Source organism: Neofelis nebulosa, chromosome 12 (genome assembly GCF_028018385.1).
Source record: "Neofelis nebulosa isolate mNeoNeb1 chromosome 12, mNeoNeb1.pri, whole genome shotgun sequence".
NCBI classification, from domain to species: domain Eukaryota; kingdom Metazoa; phylum Chordata; class Mammalia; order Carnivora; family Felidae; genus Neofelis; species Neofelis nebulosa.
Window position 1 is genome coordinate 92379070 of NC_080793.1, and position 25132 is coordinate 92404201.

A 25132-nucleotide genomic window follows, 5' to 3' on the forward strand; every position below is an offset into this window, starting at 1 on the left:
GATACACCTGCAGGCACAGGTGGGCCGCAGCGCACCAGCCCTTCCAGAACCCCTCCTCCCTCCCTCAAACATTCCGCGCGTGGCCGGCTTCAACCTGCTCGGAGACGACTGCATCCGCGTTCTGCTGTGCCTGGAGGCACGGAGGTGGAGGGGAGGGTGGATCCCCTCATGTCCACACCGGCCAGGGTGGAAGCCCAGCAGAGCCCGTGATACTTGAGCAGCCGCGCGGGACCTCCCTTCATAGAGGATGTCACATCATCTATGCTGTCGACATGGTCCCCCCACAGAGACGGTGCCCCCCCACGTAGATAGTGCTCCCCCATGTAGACGGTGCTTCCCCCCACGTAAACGGTGCTTCCCTCCTCGGAGACAGTGCTCCTTCCCCCCATGGAGGTGATGCCCCCCCCCCCGTGGAGAAGGCGCTCCCCCCCACGTAGACAGTGCTCCCCCCCACGTAGACGGTGTTCCCCCCACGTAGACGGTGCTCCCCCTCCACATAGACGGTGCTTCCCCCACGTAGACGGTGCTCCCCCCACGTAGACGGTGCTTCCCCCCTCGGAGACGGTGCTCCCTCCCCCCATGGAGATGATGCCCCCCCATGGAATGGTGCTCCCCCCTCAGAGATGGTGCCCGCCCCCCCCCTCCATGGAGACGGTGCCGGAGAAATGCACAGATGCTCCACACTCCCGAGACCTACACGTCCAAGCCCTACATTCTGGAGAAGCTCCAAACACATTGGTGGGGAATGGAGAAGCTGTCAGTGATTCGCTTCCGATTAGCACTGGGGGGGGGCAGAGGTGGGTCAGAGGGGACACAGGGTCACCACCCTGTGCACAGGGCTCATTTGGCTACTCTCACGCACAGGTTTAAGATGTCCCATAACGGGGGGCGCCTGGGGGGCTCAGTGGGTTCAGCGTCTGATTCTTGATTCCGGCTCAGGTCATGATCTCACGGTTCGTGGTATCGAGCCCCGCATTGGGCTTCTCACCGAGCATGGAGCCTGCTTGGGATTCTCTCTCTCTCTCTCTTTCTCTCTCTCTCTCTCTCTGCCCCTCTCCACCACTCATGCTCTCTCTCTGAAATTAAAAAAAAAAGTGTAACCTGGTGGCAAGAACAAAAAGCCAAAGTGCATCACTCCACGTGCCCCAGGCGGGGCCGCTGGGACCGGAGGCCCTCTGGGGGCCGGGTGGTGGGGAGTGACGGTGCTCACGCTGAATCCTCCCCTGTCCCCTCACACAAATGAGGACACAGGCCGCGGAGGGTCACCACATGCGGTGCTGACCCGGACGCACCCGCTCCAGGTCAGGGCGCTAACGAGAGCGTGGCACGGGTCCAGCGGCTGGGACAGGCTCCGGAGGTCACCCCAATGCAGGCCCATCCGGCAGGCTCAGGCGGTGGTGGCCCCAGGTCCCGTCTAGACGGCCGCCCCTCTGGCGGGCGGATCGGCCAGCAAGCCCTCACAGTGAGCGGAAATCTACGCTCTAATCTAATTTCCATCCATCTGTCCTCCTCGTCCTCCTCCTGCCCTTCATAACCCCACAGGGTAATCCTTCTTCCCGGACAGTTTCGCAAATATTTGGATTCCGCCCTCTCGTGCTCACACATCCATTTTTCAGGCTGAAGGCTCCTGATGTGGCGACTCCCCTCCCGCGGCCTGCTGGTGGCTGTCCTTGGGCACCAAGCAAGGGCATCATGTTCCAGACGTGTCCAATGAGTCAGGGATACAGGGGAGCATCGCCCCCACCTCTGAGTGGGCCCTGCTCAGCCCCTGGGATGCTGTCAAGACAGGCCCACCCGAATCCCTTCCTGCCGAGCTTTAACCCCGATGGGAAGGGGACCTAGATTCACGCCCCCTCCAGCCAGAAGGAGCTTGGAAAGGACGTCTCCCCACTTCCCCGTACTGTCACCAGCACAGAACGTGGATCACGCAGGGCCGTTCTCTCGGCAATGCCCGGCCAACCTCGGGGATGGCCACCCTATCCTCACCTTGGGGAAGGCGGGACAGGGCTCCCAAGGTCACCTTAGAAACATGGAAGGAAAGAGCTGGAGCCTATCAGATTCCAGGACATGACCCCCGCCACCACTCCAGAGGGAGGGGGGCGAGGTCCCACCCACCCCCGCCTGCACCCTCAGCACTGGCCTCACCGTCTTAGCCTTTGCTGGCCCTCATGGGTCCACTGGTCCTAAGGCCAGGCTCCTGGGGCCCCCGCAGGGAAAGGCAAGAGGCCCATGAAGGGGACTGAGGCTCTTGGGCTGTTGCTAATGGTTCAGGAAAGGGTTCATTTTGTAACTGTCACTCTGGCTCTCTGCAGCAGGTGGTTCCCTGGAGAGCCGGCTCTGGTTCCCTCGGAGGGTGCTGCAGCCCAGGCAGCTCCGGCCAAGCCCGGGGAGGGAGCCCGACTCCTACGGGTGGCGAAATCCCCGCTGTTTCACGGGGAACGGCGTTCCTCTCTCTGGAAAGCGTCCCTCGGCAGTCCTGCTGACCCCGCCAGCCACCTTCCCAAGGTCACGTCTCCCTCCAGGGCAGAAGGGAGCAGCCTTCTGAGGGTGCCCAGGGAACCACACCCCTGCATTAGTACAAACGTGTCACCAGGGGCCACACTGGGGAACTCTTTGCCAATCGGTGCACAGGACAGTGGACGCTTGGCAAACGGGGCACGGGGCACAGAAGGGCTGTGGGAAAACCTAGATTGGAGAAGGTGACTGCCCACTTCACCCTGGGGAAATGCGGGGGGACCTGTTTGGAACTTTCTTGCCCGTAGATTTACTAAGAAGCAAAGGAACAACCACACCCGCCTGGGGGCCCACACGGCTTGTCCACACATCTGTGCACGCCAGGTTCCCAGCAGAGCCACAAGAGGGCCCCCGGGGGTGCAGGAAACCTCGGGGGTCTGGGGGGCCTGGAAAGGGTGGGGTCGGGCCAGGCTCCCAGAAGGGGCAAACTGGTCCATTAACAGGCGGGGAGGTGGAGGGTAACCGGGCACTGGGTCAGAACCGGTGCTGCACCCTGCAGAGGCCCGGCCCGGGCCGGGGCCGGGGCCGGGCCGGCCTCCGGGGCCCCGCGGGGGAAGGAGGAGGAGGGAGGGAAGAGGAGAGGTGGGAGGAGGGAGAGGAGGAGTGGAGGAAGGTGAAGAAAGGGGAGGGCAGAGGGGAGGGAACGAGACGTGGGGGAGGAGGAGTCGGACGGGAGTCGGGCGGGGAGGAGGCGGCGGCGGGAAGGGGGGGCGGGGAGCGGGGGAGGGGCCTGCGCGCGGCCCCGCGCCCTCCCTCCCGCGCCGGCCTCCGCGCCCTCGCGCGCCGCAGCATCCCGGAGTCGCCGGCCTCGCTGCCCCTCCGAGCCCGGCCCGAGCCGCCGGCAGCCCCCGCCCCGCCGCCGCCACCGCCGCCGCCGCCGCCGCCGCCATTCCTGCGTCCGCGCTCGCCGGGCCGGGCTCCGCCGGGACGCGCCACGCCAGGTAAGGGCCGGCGGGCGGCGGGAGCGCGCGGGCCCGGCAGGTGCGCGGGGGCGACGGGCCCTCCCGGAGACTGCGGGTCCCCGGTGGCCCCCACGGAGCCCCCCCCCCCCCCCCACCTCGCCAGACCCTCCCGGAGTCCCCGCTCCGGAGCCCCCTGACTCCTTCCCGGACCCCCGGACCCTCCCGGAGTCTCCCTCCTCGGACCTTCCCAGAGTCCCAGCCCGGGACCCCGGGACCCCCGGACCCCTCCCAGGACCTTCAGGGCCCCTCACCTCCCCGGCACCCTCCGGGCCTGGCGCGCAGGTGGCCCCGGGGGGCGCAGGGCGCGCAGCCGACCCGGGCTGGCAGCGGGGGCGGCGCGCGGACCAGGCCCGCCGCTCCCCTGGCCGCCGGGCCCCCGCCGGCTCCGGCCACTTCGGCCTGGCCCGGCCTCCGCGGGCTTCTATTTCGGTCCGGGGGCCGCGTCCCCCCGTGAGCCGACCGGAGGCGCGCACTCAGACAGGTGGGGCAGGTCAGGGCCCTGGCGGTGTGAGTGCTGCAGGCCTTGCCTTCCTTCAGGGTTTTGGCAGTGTGATTCTAGAACAGCCAAGGAGACTCCCCAGCCTTAGCTGGGGCTGCACCTGTTGCAGCCGCCTGGTGAGCTGCAGGGAGCTGAATCCACTGGGGTTTTGCCAATGCACGCATGGACAGGAGACTTGGGTGGTGGTCGTTCTGTTCATCTGCTGGATTTAGTGTGTGTGTGTGTGTGTGTGTGTGTGTGTGTGTGTGTTGGGGGGGGAGGTGCATGTGAGTCTGTAGGTGGGCAGTGCCCTGGAAACAAGGCCTGTTGTCAAGGGCCAGGCCCTGCTTTCCAGCCCTGTGCCATCCAGAGCTGCTCTGCTTTTGTTTTAAAAACCTCCCCTTACCTTGAGCATGTCCAGGCCAGTGGGTGGCCAGGCCCCTGCAGGCCAGGCCGGACCTGGGGCGTGTGGCCAAGCAGCTGGCCCTCCTGTTCTGAGTCTATTCAGATCCACCAGGCGTCACCGAGAGGAAGTTTCCTTTGCAGGGGGTGAAGTGACATCGTGGCCTGTCACCTCCTATCTGCCCCAGGCCTGGGGCCAGCCTGCTGGCTGCCTGGGCACCGTTATTTGGGAACGTTGACTGTGTCCCAGAAACAGGCTGCCTCAGCCAGCGCCGGGGCCAGGATTCTGGTGGAGATAATGCCCCGATTGTCACTTGAACGGTTGGTGTCTATGCACATCGTCTGCAAAAATAAAGAAGAATAAAGCCGGCCCGCTCCGAGTGTCTTCGGCACCATGTGTTCCCAGGGATAAAACCCCAGGAATGAGGGGTCGGTGGGGGGACACACGGGGCTGTTTCTGTGGGCAGGGGCTGGCCGCCTGGGACCCTGACCTTCACTTCAGACTGAAGTTTGTCTGCACCTGCAGATGAATCGAATGAGGGGATGAAACTAATCAGCGACGCTGAGAGGTAGCTCTGCTGGGTCCCTCCCTTGCACGGTGTGGAAGGACCATGAGCTGGGCGCCGGTGGGGGTGCCTAGCCCCCCTTATGGCCTTTGTCATCTATTCGTCTGCCTTTGAGACAGCACCATGGAGCCCAGTTCCCTGCTCAGGGCCCTGGCAGGCGGCGTGCTCGCTCGGGCTGGGGTGTGGGGTGCAGCACCACACCGCACAGCTGTCCAGTGGCTCCTGGGGGGCGGGGAGATGACCTTAATGACATCGTTCTCTTGTGATCCCCACCGTGAGGGTTATCTGAGGCAGATTGCATCTCGACGGCCCTCCCCACACCAGGCAGGGCTGTCTAGGCCGGTCTTGGGAGTGCACGCTAATGGCCGTCTCTGGTGCCGGAGCACACAGCAAAATCAATAATGCATTGCAAAGATCGAGAGCCCTCTGTGCTTCTGGAGAGAGTCCACCTCTCCCACACCCAGTGTGGACGGGCCCAGGCCTCCGGCCCCTCCCGCTGGGCCCCGTTTCTGGTCATGGGGGAGGGACGGGCAGGGCTGCGGGGTGGCTGCAGGGCCTTCCCTAGACGCTGTGTCCTGTGTGGTGAGTCTGGGGCAGAGCTCCCGGGTTGGCAGCTGGGACCCCGTCCCCAGGCATCCCCACTGCCAGCTGGGGTAGGCCCCTGCTGTCGTGGCAGTGAATTCACTTCCTGATGGTTCATAATTTACAGTGACTTTCCTCTTCATGCTAAGACTTTGCCTGGTTGAAAGAACTCCCGGAGGTCAGGTAGGAGGCGGCGGCTCCTAGCGCCCCTGCGCCCCCAGGCTCCTCGGGGAGCAGCCGCGGTGGGCCGTTCACTGGCCAGGCGTGCAGGGTGGCTGCGCGGGGAGGCTGGCCACGCAAAACGTGCAGGTTAATTTGCTGTCGGCTGATGGTCAAGGGCCGGCGCTGGGAGAAAGGCAGGCTTTGCAGTCCTGAGGGTGGCGGGGTGGGGCAGTGATTTCTCTCTGGACCTGTCACTGTGGCGGAAGGGAGAATGGAAGGTAAGAAGGAAAATGACCGAGCAGAAATGATGGGGCCCCTGAGGGAGGTCCCGTCTTGGGTCTGCCCTGGGCTGGGCGGGTACAGCTGCCACAGTTCTCCGGCACCACCGGGCCGTGGCCGTCTGGGGACATCTCGGGGCGTCGCCCGAGAGCAGGGCCGGTCAGGCAGGCTCCTTGGCACCTGAGACTGGGCACAGCTCACGGCCATTTCCAGGCCGCTGGCTTTCAGGGGCTGACTCGGGGAAGCCAGGATTTACTAGGAGGAAATACCTGCTGATTCGAAAGGGTGTGTGAGCGGACCCTGCCTGGAGCTGGGGTGGTGTTTGTCGGCCCCACGATTAAGGTGATTTGGGGCTGAGCAAATTGGTCCATCCCAGGTCTTTGATGGCTCACTTTCCAGCTTGCCCAGCCCTCCCTGAGCGCACGGATGATTTTGCTGGCGGTGCTGTGACCGGGCCGGCTCCCCGCTGCCCTGTCACAGCCCCTGGGCATTGCAGCGGCCCGGGGCTGTCCTGGGTGCCTGGGTACGCCTCCACCGGGCTGGGGTCCCGGATCTGGTGGAAAAGTCTCAGATGCTGCCCACGAAGGCACAGACTGCCTCTGCCCGGTTACTTCTAAGCAGCTCCCTGGGATTGCGGGCGGTCAGACCAGCATTTGACTCAAGAATCGTTCCTTTCAAGAGTTACGGTGTTTATGAGACAGTTGGTGTTTTTTGAGTGAATGAGCTTTAAAGAATGATCATGTTCCTTAATAACAGTGCTGTGGTTTTATGCTGAGATGACCTTCACCTGTTAGCACTGGGCTCAGGAGTGTGCGTGGGGCGGGGGGTGGGGGGGGGGGGGAAGAGAGGGTGCTTGGGGTTGGCTTCCATTAGCATGGCGGGGGGAGTGAGTGGGCGTCGAGGGGCCCCCTTGTCTGTGGGTGGATGGTTGTTGGGTCTGGGGAGGGTGCCTTACGGTTTGCCGTTCTGTTGTGTCCACTTCCGTTTATTTTCAGAATTCTCAGTGATAAAAAGTTAATGGTAATCTAAGAACTACAAGTCCCCTCCCAGAGAGACGCCAAAGGGTCCTTCCCTTCGTGAAATAGCTCAGGGGTTTACTTCAAAAGAAGTGCCCACATGTGAAGTAAAAACACTGCTTCTTAGCATAGAACGTATAGAAGGAGCCGGGTTTCGAGTGCATACCTGCCGAGAATTATCTGGAAGAGGACACAGCGTTTGTGGAACAGATAATTACGGAGTGAGTGCTACGGACAGCAGTGCTCCAGGCCCTGGGGCCAGGGGTGGGGGCAGGGTGTGTGTGAGTGTGTGGACTTGTGCGTGTCGTGTGCGCATGTGTGGGTGCATGAGTACATCGTGCATATGTGTGTGCTTGCGTGTGCATGTGCACATGTGTGTGTCGGAGGAGGAAGTGTGTGTGTGTTTTGGGGGAAGGACGAGGGAAGGGCCGGAGAAGGAAGGGGGGCCTGCACTCTTCCCTTCTATATGCTTCTGTGCGGTTCATTTCTCCTATAAAGGAATTATTTTTGCAGTTTAGGAGTTAATTTTTAAGAAGGGCGTCTCCATTAGGTAGTATAATATAGCCTCTTGTAAATGTTCTCAATTTCTAAATCTAAATTTTTTAAAAATGGGATGTGATTTGTTGCAATCCACGTTCCTACACAACGTAATAGGTGGTGTGGCTTACGTGAGACACTCCTCAGTGGTCAGCAGCCCCTGAATGTGTGCTGGGTGGGCCATGAAAAGACAGACATCAATGCCTTGCCCTCGGCAATAGGGGAGACAAGACCCAAACCCTGAATCTTAAACACCAGCAGACCACCCGGCAATGCCAGAGCTCAGCAGAGGTTAGTCTGTGCGGTCCTGGGTGCTGAGTGCTGGCTGGGTCCTGGGTCGTGGGTTCTGGGTACTGAGTACTAGGGCCTGGGTCCTGGGTGCCGGGTGCCGGGCCCTGGGCCCGGGGGAAGGAGGACCTCGGCTCAGGCCAGTCCCAGTCCTGGTTCAGGTGGAGAAGATTGTTCTCCTCCGTGGCCCAGAAACAAAATCAAAGAGAGTCAAGAGCCTTTACCAGCAGGTGTCCACGGCTGGTGGATGCCCGGCCACTGTGGACAGTTCCACTCGTTTTTGGTGGTGGCTTGTTTTTTTTTCTTTTCATTTAGTAGGGGGCATGTTAAATAACTTCCGTCTATGCTAACAAAAAAGCATAAAGAATGGAAAGCCTGCAAAGTAAAACGTACAAATTGCCTGGCATTCTAAAGTTGTTTTCTTTTCCCTATTTTCCTAGTAGAGAAATTCCAGTGGCTTTAACAGCCAGAACAGAGTTTGCTTTGATCTGGCAATTGGGGCGGCGTTTGGCTCTGACGGGTGTGTGTTTTGATTGTGCACAGAAGGCCGCTGGTCCCGGGGCCTGCCATCTGTAAGGCCGGTGCTGCCCCCACCCCCCCGCCATGTTCCCACCGCGTGTTCCAGAGTGCTGTTTATTTGCCAGTGTTCTCTGGGGCCGAGGGGGTGCACGGCAGCGGGGGTGGGGGGTGCCGCTCTGCGCCCAAGGTGGTGTCTGTGGGGCTGGGAGCTGCCCCTGTCGCTCTGGACGAGGCCTGACCCCTTCTGTCCTTTGGATCGGACGGTCCGCTCGCACATCCGTCCACTTATGGAGCGTGTCCCCCAGCAGATGTTTATTGAGCACCAATTAATTGCAGGGAGAGAGCGAGACACAGGGCTCCTGCCACTTGGAGCTTGTGGTCAGGTGGGGGGTGGGGGAAGCCAACAAGGGAAGGAAGGGATCGGTGCTGAAGGGCGCTTGGAACAATGGAGGGGTCGGGGTCCAGGTCCGGGTGACCCCGAGATTCTAGGTTCAGGCGACCGGAGGGGAGCAGTTGTGGGGCTCGGGGGTGGGGGCAGCAGGCCCCACGGGTGGCGCTGTGAGTGCGTGCCCTGCAGGTGGAGGTGACGAGCCTGCTGGGCGGGCGGCCAGGGCACAGGCATGGACCGTGAGTGAGCGCGGGGGCAGAGATACGTGGGCAGGAGACTCATGGACCTCATGGGGTGGAGGGCGAGGCGGGAGGGAGGCTGTCTAGCTCGAGCGGCCCCGGGCGCGGGGACTCAGGACGGACGGTAGCAACCTGGGGGTCACGGGTGACCTGACGGATGGCTGTCTGGGGGTGGGGGGTTCACGAGGCAGGAGGGGACCTGGCCCTGTCTGCCAGCTGGTCTTGTGGGGCCTGATAATGGGGGGCGAGAGGGGGGTGGCCAGGGTGACATTCAGGCCTCTGTCCCGGAGGGAGGGATGGCCATGAAGGCAGTGTGGATGGGGCCCTCCGGGGGGCCAAGGAGGTGGCCGGGGCCCCGGGAGTCTCCCTGCCAGGGCAGCTGGGCCCCTGCAAGTCCGTGGTGTGGCCCGAGGTGTGCAGCGTGCCTCTGTTTGGGCCCGGGGTGCCAGAGGCTGCCGTGGGGGCTGGTGACGCCTCATCTGTGAGCAGGGCAGGTGCGCACGGGTTCCCTGGAAGGCCGCCTCCCAGGCTCTCGGGCAGCGTGGGCTGCCCTCCAGCTGTGCGGGTCAGGACAAGGGAGAGGGTTCAGGTCTCAGGGTGGCTGTGTGGCCGCAGGCAGACTGTGAACATCCTTCCGGGTGTAACCTGGCATTCGTACGGGTGGGCCCAGCCGCCGGCGACTTAATCCCAGGTCACCTGAGCTGGGTGAGAACAGGTGTCTGAGGGCGTGTCCCCGGAGCACATCAGGTGCACCCCGGACCGCCAGTCCGCAACTCTGTGTTTCCCAGGCGGCCCAGGGGCTCGGACTGGTCTCGTGGTGGAAAAGCCGCCGCGCTGAGGCAGGGCCTGTCCCCGGGCGAGTGCTGGGGCGGACGGGCGGCCGAGACAGGTGCACGCCCCCCAGGCCAGCGTCTCCTTCCCAGCTTTAGTGAGGCGTGGTTTCCATATGGGAACCGGTGCTCGTTTTCAGTGCGCGGGTGAGAGAGTGAGAGCTGGGCACAGCTAAGCACCTGTGCCACGATGGTGACACAGGCCCTGGGTCGCTGTCCTCGCTTCCCCCCCCCCCCCCCCGCCATCAGACCTGCCACGCCCACGCAGCCACTCACATGAGTGCCCAGCCACAGGGTCGCGTGGGGGCGACCGAGACCGTTCGGCCCGTGAGCACTCCCCACGTTCCCTCTTTCCCTTTGCACTCAACCCAGGCAGTCACTCGTCCGCAGAGTTTAGATGGTGACCCATGAGATTTGTTTCTTTAAGAGTCTCAAGACGGGGGCACGTGTTACACGTTCTGTGTGTAGCTGCCTTCGCTCAGCACGGTGTCTGGGAGATTCGTACGTGTTGTGCACGGGAGACCTTCACGTCAGTTTGTTGCCGGGTTCTGTGGGATTGTAGGGTGTCCCGGGGTTTGTTGATTTGTCCAACTGTTGCTGGATGTTTGGATGGCTTCCTGTCTGGGGTTATGGTGAGTAAAAGTGCCCTGGGCTGCAGCCGACGCACAAGGAGAAGCAGCCCGTGAAACAGGAGCACACGTGTCTCCAGAGAAGATCCAGAAATGACGGGAAGCGCGTGGAAGGGTGTTCACCGTCATCCACCACTAGGGAAGTGCAAAGCAAAACCGCGATGAGATCCCACCCCCCACCCACCAGAAGGGCTTTTATCCAGAGAGGAAAATAACGAGGGTTGGGGAGCGTGTGGAGACCTTACAACCCCCGGGGCTTGCTGGTGGGAACGGGAAATGGCGCAGCTACTTTGGAAAGCAGTGTGGCGATTCCTCGAGGAGTGAAATGTAGGATGACCCTGGGATGTCTGGAGCGGGCAGGTCCCCGGAGACAGAACAGCAGCAGTTGCCTGTGGCTCGGGGGGGCGGGACGGGGAAACTGTATAAGGCGTGTGCGGTTCCTTCTGGGGTGAAGACAGTGGTGATGCTTGCAGGGCGCTGTGAAGGTACTCAGTGTCACTGAATTGTACACTTTGAAATGGTGAATGTCGGGGCGCCTGGGGGGCTCCGTCGGTTGAGCGTCTGACTTCGGCTCAGGTCGTGATCTCACCGTTCGTGAGTTCGAGCCTCGCGTCGGGCTCTGTGCTGACGGCTCGGAGCCTGGAGCCTGCTTCGGATTCCGTGTCTCCCTCTCTCTCTGCCCCTCCCCCGCTCACGCTCCGTCTCTCTTTCTCTCAAAAATAAATACACATTAAAACAAATAATTAAAAACATAAAGTGGTAAATGTTAACACTGCGTGTACTCTGCAGCAAAAACCGATAGGCAATGCGTGTGTGCGTGTGCACGTCTTGGTGCTGACGTGTGCTTTCTTCCTCCTGGGCAGCTCCGAACGGGTGCAGCGTCTGTTTAACCGTCTGAGGAACAGGCAGACGTGTCATTTCACATCCCCGTGCTGACGTGCCAAGGGACGGTTTCCCAGCCCTGCCGACACTGGCTGTCACCATCTTATTCTTCGCTCTTCTGGTGTGTTGTGTGCTGTATGCTTGAGATTTTGGTGGAACAGCTTTTCCTCGTTTACTAGCTAGCCGTGAATATTCTTTTAAGTACATGCGCAAAACTCCTGCCCACTTTTGAGTGGGGTTGTGTTCTTATATTCTGAGAGTTGTTTACATACTCTGGATTTCGGTCCTTTATTTGTATTGCAGATATTTTCCCTGTCTTTAGCTTGCCTTTTTTTTTTAAGTTTTTTAAAATGTTTATTTATTTTTGAGAGAAACAGAGCATGAGCAGGAGAGGGGCAATGAGAGAGGGAGACACAGAATCCGAAGCAAAGCTCCAGGCTCTGAGCTGTCAGCATAGAGCCCGATGTGTGGCTTGAACCCACGGACCGTGAGATTGTGACCTGAGCCGAAGTCGGATGCTTAACCGACTGAGCCCCCCAGGCACCTCACTTTTTTTTTTTTATTCATGAACTCTTTCGAAGGGCAGATGTTTTCAGTTCTGATTAAATCCAATTTTATCTATTGTTTGTAGTAATTTGTGTCCTGTTTACGAAATCTTTGCCAAAGGCGTGGTCAGGAAGATTTTCTCCTGGGTTTTCTTCTGAAAACATTATGGTTTTATCTCCTGCGTTGGGTCTCATCCATTGTGAGTTAGTGTTTAATTGGAAAGTGCTGAGGATTGGGGTTCGCTGCTTTCCACGTTGGATAACCGGCTGCTCCAGCTTTTTGGAAGAAACGGCCCTTCTCGTGGTGCTCTCTTGGCATGTTGGGAGGTGACTGAGTTTATCCGAGTCGTTTTGTTTCTGGCCTTGATTCTGGCCCATTATGGGTTATTCCTCATCAGCCCCCAGCCGCTGTGTCTTTATGATTGCTGCCTTATAAAAAGTCCTGAAGTTGGGTAGTCTCCCAACTGGGCTTTGTTTCCAGGATGGTTTTGTCTTCTTCTAGACCCTTTGCATTTCCATGTGAATTTAAAATCAGCTTGTCAACTTCTGTAAAAACGCGTGCTTGGATTTTTAGGTGATTGCCTGAACTCCTTAGAGCGAGTTGGAGGAGATTGACATCTTAACAGGACCGAGTCTCCCAGCCGGCAGGCGTGGCCACCCTTCTGTCTGCACGCACCTCCCCTTGTGTCTCTAGTGACCTGCCGTGGCCCGGGTGTGGGTTTTATACGTGTTTTATCAGATTTGTTCGTAAGTAGTCCATGTTCAATGCTATTACAAATGGATTTCTTAAGGTTTTATTTTCCAGTTTCTTGCGAGTGTATGGAAATATAGTTGATATTTTTATATTGTTTGTCCTGTGACCTTTCTAAGTTTACTTGAGTAGCTTTTCACGGAGCCCCTTAAGATTATGCACGTAGATAATCCTGACGGTTACGAAGAGGCACCGTTTTGCCTCTTTCTTTCCAGTTGGAATGCTTTTTGTTTTTCTCTTTTTATTCTGTTGTTTGGGGTTTTCAGTACAGTGTTTCGCAGCAGTGACGGAAGTGGATGTTGTTCCCAGTTCCCAATCATGGGAAGAAAGAACTTAACGCCTTTTTCGTGAAATATGATGTTAGGTGAAGATTTTATGTAGACGCCTTTTATGAGGGTGAAGAAGGTTTCTCATTTGCTGAGTTTCTATCGTAAATGGATGTTGAATTTTGTCATATGCTTTTTCTGTATCTTGGAGATGACTGTGTGGGTTTTCTTTTTTTTTTCCATAATTATGGTGAATTATGTTGATTAATTTTTGCATGTTAAACAACCATGCCTTCCTGTTACAAACTCCAGATGGTCATGATGTATTATCTTTTTTATATATTGCTGGATTCAGTTTGCTACAATTTTATTAAGAACGTTTTTAACTATACTCATGAGGTATCAGTATCGTGTTCTTTTTTTGTAATACCTGTCTGGTTTCAGTATTAGGGTAATGTTGAACCTACACAATGATTTAGGAAGAATTCCTTCTTCATTTATTCATTTAAGTTTATTTATTTATTCTGAGAGAGAGGGACAGAGAGCGGGGGAGGGACAGAGAGGAAGACAGAATCCGAAGCAGGTTCCAGGCTCCAAGCTGTCAGCACAGAGCCTGACACGGCACTCGAACTCACGAACTGCGAGATTGCAACCTGAGCCGAAGTCGGATGCTTAACCGACTGAGCCACGCAGGTGCCCCTTTATTATTTATTTATTTATTTTAATGTTTATCCATTTTTGAGAGAGAAAGAGAGAGCATGAGCAGGGGAGGAGCGGAGAGAGAGAGAGAGGGAGACACAGAATCGGAAGCAGGCTCCAGGCTCGATCTGTCAGCACAGAGCCTGATGCGAGGCTCGAACTCACGGACCACGAGATCATGACCTGAGCCGAAGTCGGACGCTTAACTGACTGAGCCACCCAGATGCCCCTATTTATTTTTTTAACAAAGAGCTTGCATGGGGCAGTGTTGTGTCTTCCTTCAATGTTTGATAGAATTTACTAGCGAAGCCACCTGGGGTTCTCTTTTCAGGTATGAATTTGGTTTCCTGACCTAGGGCTGATGACATTTTCTGTAGGTGAGTCCTGGTGATTCGTGTGTTTCAAGGAGTCTGTCCATTTCCTGCAAGCTGTCAAACTTGTTGGAGTCGAGTTGCCCACAATATTCCTTTATTATACTTCGAATGTCTGTAGAATCTGCATGAGGCTCCCTGTCCGGTTTGAGCCTGGAGACTTCCGGTGCCGGGCCCCGCACCCACCCGGTCACATCCGAGTCCCGATGGGAGGGAGGGCACGGGCCAGTGGTTTTGCCCAGCTGCTCGGGTCATTCTGACACGCGGCCGGAGTTGAGGACCTTCGAGGTGCAAGGAGGAGGGATTCGTCTATAGTTCCCGGTGGTCCAGCAGGTGTCCCAGAGCGGGAGAAGGCAGAGCTGAGAGAGCCGAGCAGGACACGGGGCCCTCTCTCTGCACACAGGTTCTGTCTGGAGAGCGCCAGCAGAAGTGGCCTTGGGGGGCGGGGGAGGGGGGTGTTGGGCTGGGGCCTCGGGTGAGGAGTGTGTTCAGGACGTGCCAGACCCTGGAGGGCACAGGAGTGGGTGCTGAGGCCTGTGCTGCTGGGTGCTGGTTTGTGTTTTTAAGTCAGATTTCCTGACGTGTAATTTGCCTGGAGCAGAATTCACCCCTTGCCGCATCCTGTCGTGTGAGTTCTGATGCACAGTCATGTAACCACCACCGAATCAGGATGTGGAAAATCTCCTTCCGCAGACTTCCTCGTGCCCTCTGGAGTCAGATCTTTCTCCCCCCGCCCCTGACCCCCTGCAGATCCATTTCCTGTCCCCGTAGACTTTTCCGGAACATCACGTAGGTGGACTCATACAGTTAGGTTGCAGGCGTCAGAGCAGGGATTGGTGCCATCAGACCCAAGTGGAGGGGTGCATCTCGCGCCCCGACTGATGCATTGGAAAGGCGGGGATGGGCACGGGAGGCCGTTACGGGAGGCGTTATGGCTGTTTCCGTGAGAACCACATCGTGAGTGATGTGCCGGATGCATTCTGTCCCCATCTCGTGGAATCCTGGCCACAGGACTCCCGTTTTTTATAGGTGAGGCCCTGGAGAACAGAGAGAAGGAGAAAGTTTTCACGGGGTCACTCAGCCAGGAGGTGGCGAACCCCCGATGCGGGCCCAGGGACTGGGACTTGAAGCCTGCAGGGACGTGTGCTTTCTGGACACAGCGTCTGAGGCATTTATTGGAGAGGGTATAGACAGGCATTTATTGGAGAGGGCATTTGCCAGTGTTTGTAAAAGCAGAAGCCACCGAGGGAGGGTCAGAGATGAGCAGTTACAGTGAAACCAGCGAGTCTCCAGAAATCACAGTGTAGAACGTGGCCACGGATGGGAGATCAGCAAACACGTCACACGGTACGACCGCCCGTTCCCAGGGCCGTAGATGCATGAGGGTCTGTGGTTCACCCTGGAAGTAATGGCCTGTGCTTTTGAAAATATCATAAATGCGCCTCAACCTCTCTAAAGCCTGGTTTTCAACATGACACTGAGTTCCACGCGCCTCCCGTTTCCAAGTTTGCCAAGAAGGGGCCTTGCACCGTTGTCATTCCGTGGAGCCGTGGCCGCAAGATGGGTCTCGACGTCCTCCTGTGTTGCCCTTGGTGTGTGTCACCTGTCTCCCATTTCTCTTGAGCGTGTTACACACACACACACACACACACACACACACACACACACGTGTCAGTCCCGAGAGCCCAGCACGATTCTCATAGGCTCGTCATACCTGCCTCGCTGAAAGAGCAGGTGGGTGTTTTACTGTTTGTCAAACTCTTAAGTGGCGAACATACTGTGGGAAGCCGAGCGGCCACATCGGCCTGTGGGTGAGGGCCGGCTCCCGAGCGGGAGCGTGCGGTGACCGTGAAAGATCTCTTCTTGGCAAACTTGGAAGTGGGAGGCATGTGGCACTCGGTGTCATGTTTGAAAACGAGCTTTGGAGACGTTGCAGTATCTGTAGTATTTTCAAAAACATTTTCTGTTAGAACATTAAGGGGCACCTGGATGGCTCAGTCGGTTGAGTGTCCAGCTTCGGCTCAGGTCACGATCTCGCGGTCCGTGAGTTTGAGCCCCGCGTCGGGCTCTGTGCTGACGGCTCGGAGCCTGGAGCCTGCTTCGGAGTCTGTGTCTCCCTCTCTGTCTGCCCCTCCCCCACTCACACTCTGTCTCTGTCTCTCTCTCAAAACTAAACATGCAAAAAAAAAAAAGTTAAAAAAAAAAAAAAGAGCATTGAAACTTCACGGCAGTCAGGAAGCCTGGCTGCATTGAGACCCTGACGGTGACTCACGGGTAAGACGTGCATTTTACACTGTGACCAGTGCACAGGTGTGCACGCACAACACACCCATGCACACAGTACATGTGCACATGTGCACACCTGACACGCACACGCGTGCGCACACAACACGGATGCACACAACACACACGTGTGTACATCCACCACCAGAACCAAAGTTTTCCTCGGCAGAGCACTCACCCTTCACTGCAGACAATACCTCTGATGTTTGCTCGGTCGCATCTTCTTTAGAAGCTGCTTCTGCCCACCCCCCGGATTGAAGACGCCCCCCTGGTGTCCGACTCGGGGTGCGGCCGTGTGGACGGTTAACACGCGGGCATGATGTAATCTACGTGTTTCTCGTTATCGTTGGTCTGCCTGTGTCCGTGGCCAGGCGTGGGTTGGGACCACCGGCCACCGTGGAGCTGCACGCTCGGGAGCCACAGGGCTGGGGAACCGGGTCCCGGCCGGGTCCCGGAGCTGAGCAGGCAGAGCTGAGACCCAAGGGAGAGGCTTGGGTTTCAAATGTGGGGTCCCGCGACTGCTTCCGGTTCCCTCGGGCCTCCTGTGTGGGGCCCACGGTCCCCTGGCTCTGTGGACAAGACCACACGGGGACGGGCTTGGTCTCCACAGCAACCCCAGGAGGTGGTGGGAATGTGATTTTTAAAACAGCTTCTGAGTGCTGAGGTCCTGGAGAGTGGCCTCTGGGGAGAGGCAGGTCCCCGTCCCCTGCACGGGCCCCGTGATAAGCCCCGAGCCAGGCGCGGGCCTGCCGGGAGCAGAAAAGAGCTCCATGTCCGACGAGCACACCTCTTTGTGCGGAAGGAGTAGCCAGCTCCGCCCTCGTCCCCTCGTCCCCTCGTCCCCAGAGCTAATGCTGTCCCTCCTCTCGGCCAGAGAGGAAGCCGCCGGCACCCCGTGCGCCTTGTCCCGGGTGAGCGGGAGGCTCCTGCGGAGATGTTCGGGCCACGGCTGTTTGCAGGCCTTTGCTAGCACTTACTATAGGTTGCAGATGCTAAACCAGACAGGAAGCTGTTTTCCAAACACAGCAGCTGTCGGGCTCCCCGGACCCCGGGCCAGCACGAGGGGCAGCGGCCTGGCTCGTTCGTCCAGAGCTGCCTCTGGAAGGGGCTTTGCCGGAAGCTGACGGACTTTGCGTGGCGGGGGCTCCCCGGAGACAGGAGCTGGGGCGACGCTGGTAAATGGTCTTGGCCCCTGGAAGGTGCAGACGCCTGTGTGCTCGGAGACGAAGGGGGATGGGTCTTGGGAGGGAAACGTGGCCGCGGCCTGGGTCGTCGTCTTCGCCCTCAGAGTGACCTCCTCCTGGCCATCCTGCCCTGGGGCAGCAAGAAGCAGCAGCAGCCCACGGACAGCAGGACAGCTCGTTCCCCCAGCAGGGGCCCCCGCCCTCCAGCCACCCCTGCCCACGGCCACCCACGCCGCCTTGTGGCGCATCCCCTGCCCAGCTTGGTGGCGGCCTGTCCCCGCTTCCTGGCTTGACTTGAAATGCAAGGGAAGGTCACACCAACAGAGAGGGGCAGCCGCAGAACCATCCGACTGCCCTGCTTCCCTCTCTCTCCACCTCCCTCCGTGGGGAGAGGTTTGCACGCTTTACGGTAACATGCACACAGCCTGGCTTGGCTCCAAACCGAGCCCTGCGGTGCGGTGCCCAGAACGCCCCTGGGCTTTGCTCCGTGTGGCCTCTGCAACGCACACCCCCGCGTGTCGCCCTGCCCCCTGGCTCTGTCCCGTTGCTTGTGGGCGTCCCCGTTTCCGCGCCCGCAGGGTGGCCGTTACAGTGTGGCCGGCGGGTGTGAGTGGGGACTCGCGCAGAAGCCGCAGGGCGCTGCATGGGGACGAGAGCTGCGGTTGTACCTCCGCCGTCGCTGCCGGTGCGGGCCCGCGGTCTCTGTCCTCCCTGCGGGTCTGTGGCCTCGTGCGCGCTCAGAGCCTGGAGCACTGAGATGCCACACGAGGGGCCCGCGGCCCTGTGGCTGCCGTGCCGTGAAGGCCACGCCGTGGGGGACAGCGTGGCAGGCGGTCCTGGCCTCCGTGCCCTCCCTGCCGGGGCCTGCCTGGCGCACGAGGGGACCAGCCGGCACGGACCGCAGCCCTCGGCGGGCGGATCTCCCAGCCGGGGCCTCAGACGTGGGAGCCCGGACGGATGTCCCTGCTGTGGCCCACGGAGCCGTGAGCCCACGCGGGTTTCAGGGTCGGGGGTCCTCGGTCGTGCCGCGGAGTGGCGGAGGCACGGGCTCCTGGGAGAGGGCGGCGGCCGGGTGGTGCGGGTGCCCCGGGAGGAGTGGAGCGTGGCCCTGACAGGTGCCGGGAACGCGATGCTGTGGGTTCATCCCGCACGCTCCCCGGCTCTGGTGAACCGGCAGAGAGGGAACTGTGCCCACGCCTCTCGGAATCACGTGCGCACACGCGTGGTCCCTGGGCCGCTGTAGCAAGGCGTGACCAACGTGGCCACTTAGAGGACAGAAATGGATACCCCCCCCCCCAGTTCTGAGGCCAGAAATCCAAATCAAGGTGGGGGCAGGGCCACGCTGCCTCTGGGGACCTAGGGGAGGGTCCTCCCTGCCTCTTCCAGCTTCCAGAGGCTCCAGACGTCCCTTTGCGTGGCCCACAGCCTGTGTCTCCGTCCTCAGCCGGCCACCTCCCCTGTGTCTGTCCCCTGTGTGTCTCCCATCAGGACACTTGTCAGTACATTCGGTGACCACCCCGATGACCCAGGATGCTCTCATCGTAACTCCCTGATCTTGACCTAATTTCCCGTGCAAAGACCCGCGTCCACGGGCTCTGGATGGGTGTTCTTGGCGACCTTCCGTCGCCCACCAGAAGGCCAGGGAGACGGTCGTGGGGCTGGTGGCCCCGGGCTGGCCGCCCTTCACTTTCTCCAGGATGTATTTCTGCGGGGCTTTATCAGCAGGAAAATGGAAACCGCGGCTGCCTTCTGCACCCGGCGGGGGGCGGGGGGGCTCTATGAGCGAGAGCGCCGTGGAAAGTCGCTGCCGTGTCAGTCGTTTTTTCATTGACTCAGAGGGGAAACAGGAAAGGGCCTCTTGTCTTCTGATGCGAGTTTTTATCTCTGCCGGTGGGGCCTTTTCTGTTAAGTGGCGTTTCTGCAGAAACACTTGTTGAATTTTTGGTGTGAACAGGAAGTCAGATATGCTGACTAACTTTTCCTTTATTTTAATGACATTTTTCTTATCTGGAAAACGAAGCAAGAACACGCCTCCTCGGGCCCAGGGTATGTGCCGTTGACAGCTGCGTTTCAGAGTTCTGGCCTGTCACACACGTGTGTCTTCCCTGTCACACACATGTGTGTGTGTGTACACGTGCGTTCATACAACATGGCAGTTTCCTGAAGGTGTGGTCACACCCTGGAGGGCGCGGCGCTGTGGTGTAGACAAGCGTGCTCGGAGACCTGCCGGGAAGCCGTGTGTGGCGCCGTGAGGGCCCTGTGCTTGGCGTCCCTCCCCCGTGGTGGAGATTTGGGAGTTTCCCAGTCTGCCACATCCTTGACCACTTTTCTTCGTGTACCTTGGTGAGTGTTCTTATAGGAAAGAGTCTTCTGGGAAAGCAAGCAAAGCCTGTTTTTTTTTTTTAATGTTTATTTATTTTTGAGAGAGGGAGAGAGGGGAAAAACTCAAGTGGGGGGGGAGGGGCAGAGAGAGAGGGAGACACCGAATCTGAAGGAGGCTCCAGGCTCTGAGCTGTCAGCACAGAGCCTGATATGGGGTTCGAACCCACAGACTGGGAGATCATGACCTGAGCGGAAGTCAGACGCTTGACCGACTGAACCACCCAGGCACCCCAGAAGCAAAGCCTGTTTGAAGGCAGTTCACCTGGAAGTTGTTTAACAGACGCAGACGAGTCCAGATTGGAGACCAGCAGGGCCATTGCCTGCTCCCTGTGGCCCATCGGGGTGGGGTGTCCCGAGGGTACAGAGCCCTTCATGTCCAGTGCTCTCCGGCAGGCTTCGGTCAGCCTTGGCTGTGCGGGCTGGGCCCCGTGGATGGTGGGGCCCAGAGAAAGGAGTTGGTGTTTGTCATTGGCTATGTGCGTGTGTGTGTGCATACGTGTGGGCATATGTGTGTGCGGGCACGTGTGTGCTCCTGGAAATTAGTGCACAGCACATCTTGACTGCCTTGGAAGAGGCCTTCACAGGTTGAGGGGTGTCTGCCTGTTAGGAGGCTCGTGGAACTTGTTTTCATCCATCTCAATTATATTTTAGCCCCATGATAAAACTCATTGCCCACTTGCCTAGTGCCTCTCGCTTGTCCGGAGTGGTAGAGACTTGATCTCGACATTGTACGGGATGCAGCATGTCTTTCTGGGGGACAGCCGTGCGCCCACACGCTGGGTTGTGAGTCCCCTGTGGTTCACACACGCGGCTGTTCCTGGAACCGTTCATGGGGCGCCGGGTGCTCACAGGGGTGAGGTTCTGCTTGGGAGTGGGGTGGCTCAGGCTGGGTGGCATCTGGAAGGCTGTGTCCCATTATATCAGTCAGTCAGCATTCTTTAGAGAAAAGGAACTGACTCTGTGTGTGTGTGTGTGTGTGTGTGTGTGTGTGTGTGTGTGTTTGTGTGTGTGTGTGTGTGTGTGTGTAGAAAGAAAGAAGCAGAGAGAAATGTGTTTTTAGGGAGCGGCTTACATGATCGGGGAGGCTGGCAAGTCTGAAATCTGCCGGGCAGGCCAGCAGGTGGAGACCCTGGATGCCTGGAGGCAGAATCCCTCTCCTCGTGTGTGTGTGTGTGTGTGTGTGTGTGTGTGTGTGTGTGTGTGTGTAGGGGGAGGGGGGAGGGACTCTTTTTTCTGCTAAGACCTTCAACTGATTGGATAAGACCCACTCACATTCTTGAGGGTGATCTGCTTTACTCAAAGCCTCCTGATTTAAATGTTAACTCCAATCAAAACATCCCTTCCCAGAAGCCCTTGGAATTGCTTGACCAAGTATCGGGCACCATGGTCCAGCCAGACTGACACATAAAATTAGCCACTGTGCCAATCAGTATCCCCAGGTGACTCAACCCCGTGGCAGGCCACAGGTACGGTGAGTGAGCTTGCTTGGGGTGCTCACCGGGGATGACCTACCTGAGTGGGTGCAACCCGGGGCTCATCCCCAGATGCCAGGGGAGCAGCCAGCCCCGGCGTGGAAGAAGGTGACATTTCTTGTCTGTGGGTGTTGGGAGCAGGCCGAGCCTGCGCTCACTGACCCGGGGCCTCCCTGGGCCTGAGCTTATTCGGGCTGGCGCTGAGGGCCTCCCCGTGAGCCTCTGGGGATGATTCCTGTCCGCCTCCCTCCAGAATGCGCCGCACTCCCCACATGGACACGGGGAGGTGTGTACTAACCGAAGGCCTCACTCCCCATGTGGACACGGGCAATCCTCGAGAACACGCCTCGCTCTCTGCTTGGGCACGGGCGGGGTGTGTACTAGCTGGAGGCCTTGGTGCTGTGCCTTCTGGTATTTTCTTTTTCTGTGAAAAACCTTTGTTTGGGTTGAGGTCTTGCCCTTCTGTCCCCTCCCCTCGTGAGCTTCGGAGGCTGGCCTCCTGTCCTCCTGTCCTCCTGTCCTCCTGGCCCCCTCTTATCAGCCTCTTGACCAGCCTGCTAATTTGACGATAAATAATCAGGGTCAAACAGAAGACAAACAGTGTGGTGTCCTGGGGCGGGCACGGCTGGCCATTTTTGTGGGTTTGGAACTGACCCCGCCTGGCGGAGAAGTGGAGGAAAGCAGGGAGCGGTGCTCCGGGTCCCCCCAAAACGATAAGGGAGGTGATTTCTCTCTCTCTTCCATCAGGTGTGGTGTTGGAGGGGAGCAAGTGAGAGAGTGGATGGCAGAGGGAGGAGGCCGGTCCCGGAGCCTGGAGGGGCTCAGTGGGGCAGGCAATGCGGCGGGCACAGGTGTCGGGGCCGCGACCCCGGGGTCGGGTGGCAGGAACGAGCATCAGTTCTCTGGGCCCAGCGCTCGGCGTGTGTCTCGGCTCCCCCATGGGCTGAGGCTCAGAGAGGAGGATCCCCCGACACCCAGGTCCACAGGCCCCCCTCACTCCTGGGTCTGCGAGGTCACCATGTGGGCGCCACGTGCCCCGGCCTCAGATGCGTCCCATGAAGCCTCTGCTCTCCCTGTTTCCCGGCGGCCTGGGTGTACATGTTTGTGGCTGCTCTGGGGTCCACGGGCACGGACCCTGGTCCTTCTGCAGGGCTGGTAGGCCGCCCCATGGGCACCTGAACCTGCCCCTGCCCGCTGCGGGGGGCTGATTAGAATGTGCCGGCTCCGGGGGACAGGGGCCGATGGTGACAGCAGGTGCCTGAGCGAGACGGCAGCTCCAGGCCTGCCCCCAGGGTCTAACGCCCTGGCTACTCCTCTCAGGAGTGCCTTCTGGAGTTTTCCAGGGTGGTCTGGTGGGGCATCCGGGGCTCCACAGCCGGCACCCCTGGGGGCACACCCGGGACAGACCTGAGACCTGACATCAGCCCCCACATTTCACCGGGAAAGGTTCAGCAGGAGGAACGGGGCAAATTAAGTGAAAATGCTTCCTGAGTCTTGCTCCTCTTTGAGGGACACACGTCTGTGCGGACACGTGCCTGCTGGTTCCCATGCTTTCTGCCCAGCCTCGGCCAGGATGTTCTGGGCAAGGTAAAACCTGGAGGGGCTGACGGTGGGTGAGCTGGTCCACGTGCTCCGAAGCTGGGGTTCTGCGGGGAGGCTTCGGGGAGAGCGGCCTCGCCCCCGGAAAGGAGGGAACCAGATGCAGTTTACAGAGATTATTTGCTGGGCCCTCTCTGTGTACGGGTATTCCTGGAAATGAAGAACTTGGAGACGTTCGGATCGGTTTATATTTGTGTGTCCAGCACAATGTTTGTGATGTTCTTATTTGGATTAAAAGGACGCGATTTCTTGACTCGGGCACCAACGCAGAGTTTAAGGGGAGGTTGATTCCTGCAGAAGGCTGGATGAATGAGTCATACTGTGTTTATCTGTCGCTGGTTCTTGGTACCAGGGGTCCGTATGCTGCAGTTTGCATTTGCCCATCTTTGGGGCTAAGTTGCTCGGCAGCCAGTGGGGCGACAGGAGGGCTCACGCCCAGAGGCTGGCGCCCGTGGGTCTACAAAGTGGCTGCAGGTTTTCCAAATCTGGAGTGTGGGCCACACCACATGGTGTGGCTGCTGGGGGTCCAGACCTGCTGCGGTGGGGGCACCACCCGCCTGCTTTCTCTGCCCCCTCCCCTGGGGAGAGCCCCAGGAGGAGAGGACGCAGAGGGTCCGACCATCTGTCACGGACTGATTTGCCCGGAGTCTCTGTGGCCGTGTGTGTCTGTCTCCATGAGTTTCCGTGTTCTGGTCGGCCCAGTCGTGGCTGAAAGTGCAGGCCGGTTCGTCAGACCTCGGATGTGTTTTACTTAGGTTTTGGTTGCCTCCTGTAGGGAGCAAAGAGTGAGTCTTTGAAAATCCAGAGGACTGGACAGAGTGACCACCGGTCTCTGCTTTGGTCCTGGTGACCGTGTGAACAGACCCCGTCCCATGCGTAAGGGAGCCTGCCAGCTGGACAGAACAGCGATGCGTCTCCAGCGAGAGCTGCCGTTCGAGTCTTTTCCTGCTTGCTTTTACGACTCGCTGTATTGTTTTATTTTTATGCAACTACAGTTTTGTAAACCTGCCATTGTAGCCATTATTTTTAGTTTTAGTTATTTATTGAGAGGGAGAGAGAGAGAGATGGCGGGGAACGAGAGACGGGGAGAGAGTTTCTGAAGCTCTGGGCTGAAGGCAGAAAGCCCACTACGAGGCTCAAACTCAAGAACCGTGAGATCATGGCCAGAGCCAAAGTCGGACACTTAGCGGACTGAGTCACCCAGGCGCCCCTCTAGCCATTTTCAAGGGTACAGTTTGGTGACATTAAGGATGTTCACATTGTTGTGAAACCACCGCCACCATCTGTCCCCAGAACTTTCTCATCTTCCTGAAACTCTGTCCACATTACATAATAAGTCCCCAGCCCTTCCCCAGCCCCTGGCGCCCACTGTGTCTCTGTCTCTGTGAGCTTGACCCTCAGGGGACCTCGAACAGATGGAATTACAAAGTATTCGTCCTTCTGTGTCAGGCTAAGAAACGAAAGCGTTTCTGGAAACATCACAATCCCACGTGCACACAGGCACACCTCCTTTTACTGCACTTTATTTTCGTGTGCTTTGCCGATACCGTGTTTTTTACAGACTGAAGGTCTGTGGCAAGCCTGCGTCCCACGGTATCTCCCGCCCTTTCCGTATCACGATATGTGTCACGGTGATCTGTGGTCCGTGCCTGCGACTCGCCAAAAGCTCGGATGACGGTTAACAGTTTTCAGCAGTAACGCGTTTGTAACTAAGACATGTGTGTTGTTTTTAAATTTAAAAAAAAAAAATTTTTTTTAACATTTATTTATTTTTGAGACAGAGAGAGACAGAGCATGAACAGGGGAGGGTCAGAGAGAGAGGGAGACACAGAATCTGAAACAGGCTCCAGGCTCTGAGCTGGCAGCACAGAGCCCGACGCGGGGCTCGAACTCACGGACGGCGAGATCATGACCTGAGCCGAAGTCGGCCGCTTAACCGACTGAGCCACCCAGGTGCCCCTGTTGGGTGTTTTTTTTAATTCTTATTTTAAATTTGTATTTATTTTGAGAGAGCTAGAGAGCAAGCAGGGGAGGGACAGAGAGGGGGAGACAGAATCTGAAACAGGCCCCAGGCTCCGAGCTGTCAGCACAGAGCCCGACGCGGGGCTCGAACCCACCGACCGCGAGATCGTGACCTGAGCCGAAGTCGGAGGCTTAACCAGCTGAGCCCCCCAGGCACCCCGAGGGGTACAGTTCTATTATGAGCGTTAGAGCTTGTATAGATCTGTGTGACCACCACCATGGTTGGACACAGAACAGTTCCATACCCCCCTCCCCAACCTATCCTATTCTCTCCCTTTGTGTTCA

General features: G+C 58.5%; 1 protein-coding gene across 2 annotated transcripts in view; it reads left to right on the top strand.

The window, feature by feature from the left end:
- Nucleotides 1-3212: 3212 nt before the first annotated feature.
- SEMA4D (semaphorin 4D) overlaps nt 3213-25132 on the top strand; it is an 84229-nt gene continuing 62309 nt past the window's right edge. The window contains exon 1 of one of the 2 annotated variants that reach the window (XM_058695879.1): nt 3213-3455. The gene's annotated coding sequence lies outside the window, so the exon portion shown is untranslated. Of the gene's footprint in view, nt 3456-19474; nt 19716-25132 lie in introns of those variants that run through there. The other variant, XM_058695880.1, reaches the window with a different exon arrangement.